Below are 11069 nucleotides of genomic sequence, written 5' to 3'. Positions count from 1 at the left end.
ATGGTCACCAGGTGGGTGTAAGTTACCCAGGTGTCACCCAATGCATTCCCTGCTTTGTTGGCATCCTTCTGCCCTCACCGGGAGGGTCCTTCCCTTCGAGCAGGGAGCAGACCCCATGCCCACCATCTTTCCCACCTTGCCTCCTTTGGGATTATAAAGCCTCGTGGCTTCCCTTCCTTAGCGCAGCACAGATCCACCAAAAATCCAGAACCTGCTGAGGCTGGAGAGGCTCACACGCGAGTACATCTAAGAGCTCCCAACTGGGGCACCAGAGACATTGCAAACCCAACAGCATTAACGCAGACAGAAACGGCATTTAAGTGCCTAGTCAGTTCAAATCACATTCCTCTGTGTCCAACAAAAATACGTTCTTAATAGTCATGGAGCTAAGTGGAGTCACCCAGAGTTACAATTTCCTTTCTGCAGATATTTCGTCTTCAGGCTGTCACTTTCACTCAGGCCATGATTAAAACAATAAACCCCCAAGAAGCCACCCTGTTCCCCGTCAACAGCTGCTTCTCCTCCACACACTGTGATGGGAGCCATTCATTACCAAAAAGAGGGAGGGGAAATTAAAGACAGATTATTATTATTTATTGTTCAAAGCCACTATGTTTGGCCAGAAAACTCTCCTTGGTAAAGCGAGGGTAGCCATGGCTGCCCCCCTAAGGACGTTGATCGAGGAGGGAGAAGTCGCCCTACAGTGTAAGAGATGCCTTACTGCTGCACATGCTCAACACCTCTAGGACCTTCATCTCTCTTCTCATGCAACAGGCAAGTCATTGTATTGGAAGAATTCCCCTTATTTACCTCTGAAAACCTTCTCGGACATTTGCATTTCACCACTGAAACCCCACCTTGTCAAACAGCTTGCAAAGGGAAAAAATTCAAGTATCACGCATTGCCAAAATAACCAATAAGTGCATCACTGTAACTCCCAGCCCTGGTCCCTGTGATCTTGGGCAGCCTGTTCTCCTGGGCTTCTGCTCTTCCTGCCCTGTGTCTCAACCTGGATAGCACTGTGGGGTTGCATGGCCTTAAATGAGCTGGGTGATGGGGAAGGAGCAGGCACACAGGTTGTCCTCTGAACCTGCAACACGATTTTGTCTGTGCATGCAATTATTGTAGAGATGATGGGCAAGATCTTGCCACCCAGGCTGCCTGCAGGGCTCATTGCACAGTTGGAGGAGACACCTAGAGCTAGCCCACGGCAGAGATGTTAGAGAAAACAGCCTACATCCTGCCAAGCTCAGGACATGAAGCGTCCTGCTTGGACATTTCACTTGGGCCACAAAAACAGGCATTGCAGAAATGCAACAGTTTTCTTGGGGTCTGTTTTCCAAAGGCTGAACATGTTCCACTTCAGCAAGGCTGGAAAATCTATTGTGTCAGCACTCCTGCCATGCCTGCACATATTTGCATTTTCCTTACAGTATTTTTAGAGATTTCCACTCCTTGGCCTGATTTGGGATGAAGTCAAATATGTGAAATTCTTGGAAGCTGCCACAGGAAAAGAAACTCCATTTTTCGACTAGCTTTAGATACAGCCTTCATCTGTGGAGATAAATCTTCTGCCAGCCTGGAGAGCTGCACTCACCTCCCAGGTAAGGGCCTAACATGGTCCAGAAGGTCTTTGTCCCCCAGCCAGTCCACGGAGGTGCTGCCGTCCCACCCCTCCAAGGATGGGCTGAAGCCTCCCACAAGAGACTGCTTCTCTGATGGGAAGCAACAGCAAGAGAGGGCACGTGGCAGAGCTCCCTGGCTCCTTGTCCCATCCAGCCCTCCCAAGCCAGAGGAGTGGAGAGCTCAGCTATCTCCCCATGCTTCGTCAGCTTTCCTCCAAGACAGCCCCGTTCCCCAAGGGTCCCGTATCTACAAGACTCACATCTTATTGCTGACGCAGGGGAGGAAATGATGGGGCTGGCTTGGAAGAGGCTCAGTTCCCAGCTCTACAGAAGGACCAGCCTCAGCTCAGCCACATCAACCCACACATCTGCTGAAGACTCCCCAGCACAGCTCCTTCAGAAACCGTTTCTACCTGCACCGTTACAACAGCCAGAGTGGTTTTGTGGGGTGCAGTCCCACAGGCAAAACACTTGCTGTGGGAGTCACCTCCTTCCACTGTGGCATGGACCTGATTTATCCTCCTGGTCAAACACATGCCTTTCTAGTCCACACCAAGCAGCGCTTCCCAGGCAGGATAGCTTTTCACCTGAGCTCACTCTCCTGTGGAGGAGGAAGACACCCTTAGCTGTCTTCACACCCCTTGTAGCAGGGGATGAAGCACACTCTGGAGCTGCATTTGTTTTCCCACTAACCACAGAGGGCCTTTCATAGAGCTACATCCCATTAGATTAATCATGTCTTCATCTCTAGTTTGACTATAGTCCACATGTGTTACCAGGCCAGTCCCAAATCTGCACACCTACTGGAGGGAAAGCCACCGCGTTAGCTCAGCAGCATTATGAGGCCCCACCTCAGAAGTGTGGTGTGACCTTTCCTGCCTGGGGATGGGCTTTGCTGGGAGCACCCACCATGTCAGCCCCGTGGTGGGGATGGGAGGAGGGAGCCATGGGAAACCCACACATCCCACTCTCACCTGGGGGAAACTTCACCACCTCCTCTGCTTGTTGGGGTCGGCCATAGAGGAGCACTCGTCTCCTTTGCATGTGGCTGCTTTTTGGGCAGGTGGGACCAGTCTCACCACCCAGCCCCAGGGCAGTCTGACCACTGAAACAGGGTGCTTTGTGGTGTCCTGAGATGTGTTTATAGCGTGGCTAATTTTAGCACCTCCCATTCACAAGGAGGGCTCCACCCGGCCCCGCACTGAAACCACCTCTGGGCTGGAAAACAGCAGCTGTGAGACAACATCTGGCATCGCTCGGACAGGCAGAGGCAGGAAGCGAAGGAAAACAGCGTCTGTCCGAGGCTGCTGAGAGACTCCAGCTAGACAGAGAGCAAAATTTGGCCAAGATGCTGGAAAGAGTAACTCTAATCTTAAAAAAGTTAAAAAAAAAAGAAAGAGGAGACATTATAAGATGCCAGTTGCCATTTGTCATCCTTCAGCCTGCTGTTAACTCCCACCACGCCTCTCCCTGCCACGATGTGGAGATGTCAGCCCCTCCTGCCCCAGTCATTCGAGCCTCATCTTCACAGCTGGAGACCTCAGGGCCCTGTCCCAGCATTGTCCCTGGGACCCTGGCACGTGGGCTGGGAGGATGCAGGGGAACACAGGGCAAGGTCCAGCCATCTCCCGGCCCCACCTTGATAGGGGACAATCCCCTACTTTTCAACTTCATGTCAGCCCCTCCTGCCCCAGTCATTCATCTTCCATCTTCACAGCTGGAGACCTCAGGTCCCTGTCCCAGCATGGGACCCTGGCACGTGGGCTGGGAGGATGCAGGGGAACACAGGGCAAGGTCCAGCCATCTCCCGGCCCCACCTTGATAGGGGACAATCCCCTACTTTTCAACTTCATTTAAAAATCAACACCTCGCTCTTAGATGATCCAACAACCTCACCAGGGTTCCCCCTACTCAGGGCATTCAGGGCATTCTAGTCCCAGCAGCCCCACAGATGCCCTCCTGCCCCACAGCAAGCACCATGGGGTGTGGAAGAGGGTTTGGGCACAGCATATGGTCCTCACCAGCCCCCAAAAAGTGATTGCTGGCCTTCTTTACCTCCCAGAGACTTTTTTTTGGTAAGACCTAACTTCTGAATGGCCTGGGGTGCACACTGGCAGTGGTAGGAAATGTAGGTGCTCCAGGCTTGTGAAAAGAGCTGGGGTTTCCTCACTCCTCTATTCTTCTGAATTTTGCCTTTTCGTGTGATTTCATCACATTTGCTGAGCAGGCAGAATCACACAGAATAACCCAGTTGAGCTGAAAGGCATAAAAAGGTGAAAATAAGAGGTGTATTGGGCAGCTGAGGGGCAGAAAAAGAAGATCTGGTGGGGAAGCTGCAAGGGGCAAGAAGGGGAGCCTGGGGCAGTGCTAAGTCCCAAATCCAGGCTGCAGAAACCCAACCAAACCACTGGGCAGCTGCTCCCGCTCGCCTGGGATCTTGCTACAGGGACAGAAGCAGGAAAGGGTGAGCAGGAAAGCCCCCACAAGCAAACCCTTAGGCATGGAGACACCCAGGGGCTTTCCACAAACAGGATGATGTGGGCGAGGGGCAGCAGTTGCCCAATGCACTGCAGTGGTTTAGGAGCTAGAGTTGTGTTTTAAGAGCAATAGGGATATTTCCGTGGATGACTTTTGGACTACAGGGGTCCAAGTCACTCAAGCCCCTTTGAAAAGCTTTGCCCCAAAGCCTCAGGTGTATGGAGTTTACAAATTAAAGTGCAGATGGGGATTATTTAGGGATAACATGCTCATTTTGTTAAGTAATTGCCAGCAAGAGAAAGCAGAGACCCCAGGGAGCACTGTTGAGCACTGCCCTGGTGCCAGAGCACCCAGCCCTAGCCACAGGCTCCAAATTTCTCCTCTTCCTCCCCAGAGCCGTGCTTGCACAACGGCAGATGAAGGGCTAAGCAGCCTCCTGGACAGACAGCATTGGCCAAAAACCTGTTTGGCACATTTATTGTTTTCCTACAATCACAGAGCTCTATAGCTACGCAACTTTTCTTCATCTCGCTGATGTTTTAAGCATCTTCCCCTTTCCCACCAGCATGGGGCAGAGAGGGATGGCAGGATTGGGGGCCAGCCTCTGCCTTGGATAAAGCAACCACCTCTCCAAAACCTCAGGGCCAGCTCCAACCCTCTGTTAGGCTGGAAAAGTTATGCTCCCACTTCTCATAGCTCTCCAACCCCTCTGCACTTCCAGTCTCCATGTCCCACCACCCCATCCCATCCAAACCTGCTGCAGGGTGGGGTTTAGGCGATGCAGGTTTTCCAGTGCATCAGGAAGACCTGGTCTGAGTTTAGGGTCACCTTTGGGCAGGGATCTTTTGTAAGTACCCAGAGCAGCTGGGCATAGCTTCATCTGCTTTGCAGGTCCCAGTCATATCTGAGCCATGACCAGCCTCTCCTTCCCTGCTGGGATCAAGAAGAAAACCCTCCACAGGAATAGACAGGACGTCTCTCTGGGATGGATGGGGAGGTTGGCAGACAGCTGCAGGGATTAGTTGCACCACTTTGAAACATTCCTGGAAGCAGCAAGGGGTGCTGCAGAGAAAGCCAAGGGGGTGAAGGGCCCCCATGGCTTCACCTGGCAGCCCCAGACCCTTCCAGCACACTGCAAGGGGCAAGCTTGAAGCCATGCCAAAGTTTGGGGAAAGACACAATCCAGGCACACGTGTTGCTCAAGACGGGCTCCTGGGAGAGGCTCTGTGCTGGGCATGGCCAGAGGAGCAGTGCTGGCAGGACTTCAGCTCCTGGCTTTCTAGGACAGCCCGTCCAGGTGGGTGCAAGCAGCAGCCACCAGTCAGAGAGCTGGACCTAGAAGGGACCAGGCATGCTGCCGAGAAGGAAGGTTTCCAGAGGCATGGTGTGATTTGGGACTGGCACCTCTCCTTCAGCATCACTCCAGCTGCTGGAGTTCAGGCTCCCTGAGTGGAGAGAAAACCATCCCCAGGAGAGGATCAAGGACTTGCCCTAACGCAAGTCTCCTTTTCAGCATTCCTATGGCTGTTGAGTTCTCACTGGAAGAAAACCTCAGTCAAGAAGCCTGATGTTCAGCCCCTGCATCCACATGTTTGTCATTAAGACTTTCCAGCTGAAAACTAATCTGACACCTGTTATGATCAGAGTAAGAGGGGCTGGATCTATTCCTCCTGATCTCAAAGAGAGGTTGTGATGAAGATAAGCAGTGTCACTCCTTGTCAGCAAGTGGTAAGCAGGAGATATGACTTTCTTGGAGAGATGAAGCCCAGGTGAATTAGATATCTACTCCCGTGGTGGGGAGCAGAATACTGTATGGGTGTAATGTATGGTCAGATGTTCAGGAGATACCTGCAGAAGCAGTGTGTGGCAGCCTCCCCACACACAGCAGAAGCAGGGAGGCTGCCACACACTGCTTCTGCCATAGCTTTTATTGGTCCTGCTGGGAAACCCAGGCCAAACTGGGAGCTGGAGCCCCATGGGGTGCATTGGTGACTGGCAGCCATCAGGTGAGGAGCCACAGCACAGCGGTGCCAGGTGTGGAGATGGACACCTGCCCAAAGGGAGCTCAGATGAGCTGGCTGCAGGTCTGGATGGACATCTGAAGCTTGTTTCAACTCAGTCCAAACCACTCCAGTCTCAAAAACAACTTGGAAGCTATGCTATTTGCAAGCCTACTTATTTTGGCAACCAGAAAATAATAAGAAAGAGGCTGATATTATTATTATTTCAGCTTCAGAGGGGCGAATAATCAGCTCTGCAAGGAATGCAAACTTGGCTGACTGCTGAGGGCTTTGTAGAGATACCCATCTCCTCTTAACAGGGTCTCTCCATGGGCTGGGCTGCTGAAATTTAACTGCCCCTTGCATTCAGCCTGCTTAACCCTAACACACACTGCCCATAGAAGATCAAAAGCCAGATCAGCAGGGAAAGAGGAGGCCAACCCAGACACACTCCAGATTCCCACCATTTGACTCAAATCCAAATCAATCACTTAGAGACCAAGAAGGGAACTCACAGAAACCCACCAGCCCCAGATCCCCCTGATCTCACCCCCAACAACAACTCCCAGCAGAGACCTGCTCTCTGAAGCACAACTCACCAGCCCCAGCCCAGCTTGGTGTCTTCCCCTGGCAAAAGCTCTTCCCTAGCATCTGCCCTGCTCCTACTTTAATAGCCTACTGCACTAATTAGCCCTCGTTAGCCTCTGAGACCCTTCTGACCATCTCCCTTGCTTTGCAGTGGAGTGTTTTCCCTCCTGAGCCCATCTCTTTTTGCTCCCTGCCCAGGTGGTGGGATTCAACCCTTTTCCTCTCCTAATTTGTGGCTTTCCCTCCTTCTGTGCTGGTCACCCACCTCCCAACGCCCACGTAAGGATGCTCAGCCCTTCCTCCCCTCTCCTCTTTGAAGGGAGACCCCCTCTGCACTCCTCTTGCCCCACTTTCAGCCCCACACTGGTGTCTCACCAGCCCGGTGGGGTGTAGGGAGCCGGGGCAAAGCCACGGGTGTGTCTCGCCTCTTCCTGAAAATATCTCTTTTAGAAATCTTCATGGATGCTTCCCGCCTTATGCTCCTGCTGAACTTGTTTGCAGCTGCCTATGTTGACAGGAGTATCCTGTGGTTCAGGCAGGGGTCTGGACACAGTGTCCGTCTCTGCCTGGCTCACCGGCTGGCTTGCACAGCGCATGCTGCAGAGGGGTCCCCATCTCCGCTGGGGTGTCTCTGCGGTCCCCCAATCAGCTGCATGGAGTTCCCAGGATAAGCCTGCTGGGAAGGACAGCCCTGAGCCCTGATCTGCCAGCCCTGATCCCACTTTCCTCCCCAAGGCTCCGGCGTGTTCCCAGCCCCAGCCAATGCTGTAGAACACCTCAGGGCAGCAACAGGTGACACATATGTGGCAGCTTATAGAAAGGATTGGGGAGACTTTTCCCCCTTTTATTGAAAATGATCATTTCTATTCTAGTGCAAACACTGTACATTTTACATCACAAAGCAAGAGATAATTTACAGGATACACTTCCATCTGGGAATCCCTCCCGTGGCTTCACATGTCAAGCTCCACCAGCCTCATCAGTCATCCATCCCTGTCGTGCTCAAAAATCCCACTTAGAGGGAATCAGCCACCTATTTCGATGTCAAGGGGGGGAGGGGGGGGGGCGGGAGCTGAGAAATCAGTGTTCGTACAGAGCAGACAAGAGGAATGTGCCTCAAGACCATTTTCTCCCCTGAATGGTACCCAAACTTAGTGATAACCGGGGTAACCATGGCAACTTCCTAGGAGCTGTGACAAAAGTCTACTAAAACCCTGGAGAACTCCATGCTTTCAGGATAAGGTCCTTAATTTGCACATATATTTACACGGTTCAGTAAAATACAGATTAAACATACACGGTCATAATATTTCACTTTGGCTTGATAGACAACTAGACACTGCCTGTTGGTTGAGGTCATCAGCAATTACGAAACAAATAACAAAACCCGTCCATTCATCCAGCTGGACTCAGTTTAGCAAATCCATGTAAACGAAGCAACATTGTGTCAGATGCTCTGGTTTACGTCTTGATGTCGCCCAGCTCAAAGGTGATGTAAAGGTCTCATCTGGACTGGCAACAGCCCAGTCAGCTGAGATGGCATCCCCAACCAAGCAGCCCAACCCAAGGCAAGACCCAACTAAAACTGGAAGTGCAAAAGCTTACACAACCTTTCCACAGGAGCAGCCCCATGCAAGTCAACACAATTCCTCACACAAATAAAGTGAGGAGGGTGAACAAGGGTTTGCACAAGCATTTATGTGAGCCCCTTCATGTAAACATCACAGTGTGGGGGTAGGGATGGATATCTCAGTCCACAGATGGATAACGGGGTACCAGGAGCTTCATGCTTTCTGAACTGTCTCCTTGCTAACTTCAGAAATGGGTGCCTGTACACAGACACCAAAGCAAGCTGCTCAAGGTGATTTTTCTACTGCAGAAAAGGTGAGCAAAGACTAGGGGAAAGCCACAGGCCACCAAGATGCTGAAGGAAACAGCTGAAACCTCCAGGGTGGACACTCGGGCAGCCTCAGGCCACCACAGGGGAATTCGGTCAGGCTGCTGTCACTGCTGGGATGTTGGTGGATCATGGAGGAGGGCAGCAAGGCAAGGAGAGGGGAGAGCACCAGGCTAAGGCACTCAACGACCGGTTCAACCTCTGAGTAATGTTACATGGCACTGGGTCCTTTTTCTTTCTGATCGTGCAGGACATGTTCTTCAATAGTTTCTCTGTTTGTGTAGGCACAGGAACCAAGAGTGAGTTTCTAAGCGAAGGCTGAGATTTCCAATGTGATCACTTGGCTCTAGGAGCTGGAACCACACTACTCACGATAGAAATATTTTCGTTAAGAGACGTTAGCTTCTCCAGACTACAGAAGGAAAGGCCAAAAAAAGGGATCAAACAGAACATCATGGACTTCTTAAAACGCAGTGCTTGTCCAGCCTCACTTCCCCTGCTGGTGTTCTGTCTGCAAGCGTAATCTGTGACTTTTAGCTTTTTGTCCTGATCACAATTAGACTTCTTTTTTTTCCTCAAAAATATTCGTACAGGGAGAAAAAAAATTCCAGCAGCAACACACACAATCACGGGCACAACTTACCCCAGTTTGGATTTGGGGCTTTTTTCCCAGTGTTAGCTCAAATACTTTGGCTGGATTTCCATTCATCCTCTGCCAGTTTAATTTTCACCTTCACTTTGAAGAGATTTATTTCTCATTTCCTGCAACATGCTGTTTTAGACTACCAAAGCCCACTGTCAGACATCTACATATGCCCAGTGTGTCTGCAGCAAACACCAAGATGGAGACCTAAGCCACTCTAGCGGAAGTATCCCTCATGACTGAGCTTCATTCTCCTTCCCTTATGGTCCAGCCTGGACCATGGAGTAGCTCTGCTACCTTCAGTGGGACTATTCTGTGGCAAAGTCCCACTCAGTTTGGGCAGGTCTCCTGCACAAGCACTATTTGTCATAAATAAGCGCCCTCCTCCCCCCAAATTTGAAAGAGGCAGGCATCACCAGCAACATGAAAGATCCTAATTTCCTCAGGATGCTTGCATGGAAGAAACCTGTTTTGGGTTGCTTCTCCTGTATTCTTAATGGAGAGAAGGAAATTAGGTCCTAATTAGCTCTCCAGACCCCAGAGGAGGGAGGGCAGCAGGTAGGGAGAGCAAAGAAGAGTGGTTAAGTCTACAGGACAAGTCTCACTGGGCAGTGTTATGGCAACTGGGGGGAGATATGGTCTTCGGTGTGGGATGCTCCCTGCTGAGACATTACCTGCCCTCAGAGGGGCTGGCAGAGACTTCCCATGGGGATGTCCTTGCCTGTTCCCAAGAGCCACATGAACCTATCTGACTGGAGAGGAGATCCTCAGCTTATTCTATGAAGCTGCAAATGCCCATGGGGAAAATCTGCAAAGAAGCGCGGCTCCCTCCAGTGCCACTGCTTTGGGGTTTCTCACGGGAAGACGTGAGCTGGCCATTTCAAGCGCTGCCCAAGGCTACTAGGAAGAGCTCTGACAAGGGTGAGAGAGGCTGCAGCTGGAATTTCAATGCACAGCTCCAGGAACCTGGATGCAGCACAAACATCCCAAACATTTTCAATGGATTTTATTTTGTTTAATAAAAAACACCAACCAAGCTTGCATGTATATCTTATATATATAAATATATACAGTATATATAAAACAAATGCATCCGGACAATGCCTTTCCCTGTGGCACAAACTGTAAGGCATAGAAAGGAGTGTCCTCCCCCCCCCCCCCCCGCTCACACACCCATGTTGGCTCTTCTCTCTTCTTTGGCTTTTTGAGGCAGCAATGCCGGGAATACTCAAGAAAGCAATGGAGCACTGTGAAGCCCAAGGAGGTCTTCCTCATGTCTCAGACTAGTCCAGGCAACCCAGGCAGGTCGACCCCGTCTTGTTGCACTAATGGGCTTCTCGCAGACTAATGGTAATGGCACTGCCTCTGTGGCACAAGGGACTGGAGGGATGAAGGGTCAGGCAGATACAACGGAAAGCGGTGACCAAACAACTTCTTCTAGGGTGAGCTGGGGCAGGGGGGAGAGGAGCAAGCTTTGCATCTCAGCATGATGGCAGGTGGGACATGTCCACGGGCTGAGATTGGCAGGTTTCTTTTTGCAGTCCCATACGAAAATGGATACCAACAAGGGTGAGACTGTCCTTTACTGAAGAAGCTCGTAGTATATTGAGCAGAAGCAATAAACCTGACAATAACAAGAAAAAAAAAATGGTGGCATTATCCCAAAAGGAAGGAGGAACCTTGTCACTCACAAGCGGTTCAGTTTGCTCCCAGTTTGGTCCCCATGTTCAGTTCTGGGTTAGGGTTAGCTTTTTTCCTCTTTTTTTCTTTTTTTTTTTGTGTTTTTTTTTTTCTGCCGCTCTGAGCTTCCTAGCCACAGCACTCTGCGGACGTTCCTT

Source organism: Aptenodytes forsteri, unplaced genomic scaffold, assembly GCF_000699145.1.
Source record: "Aptenodytes forsteri isolate BGI_AS27 unplaced genomic scaffold, ASM69914v1 Scaffold95, whole genome shotgun sequence".
In the NCBI taxonomy this organism is placed as follows: Eukaryota; Metazoa; Chordata; class Aves; order Sphenisciformes; family Spheniscidae; genus Aptenodytes; species Aptenodytes forsteri.
This window is presented reverse-complemented; position numbering follows the sequence as displayed.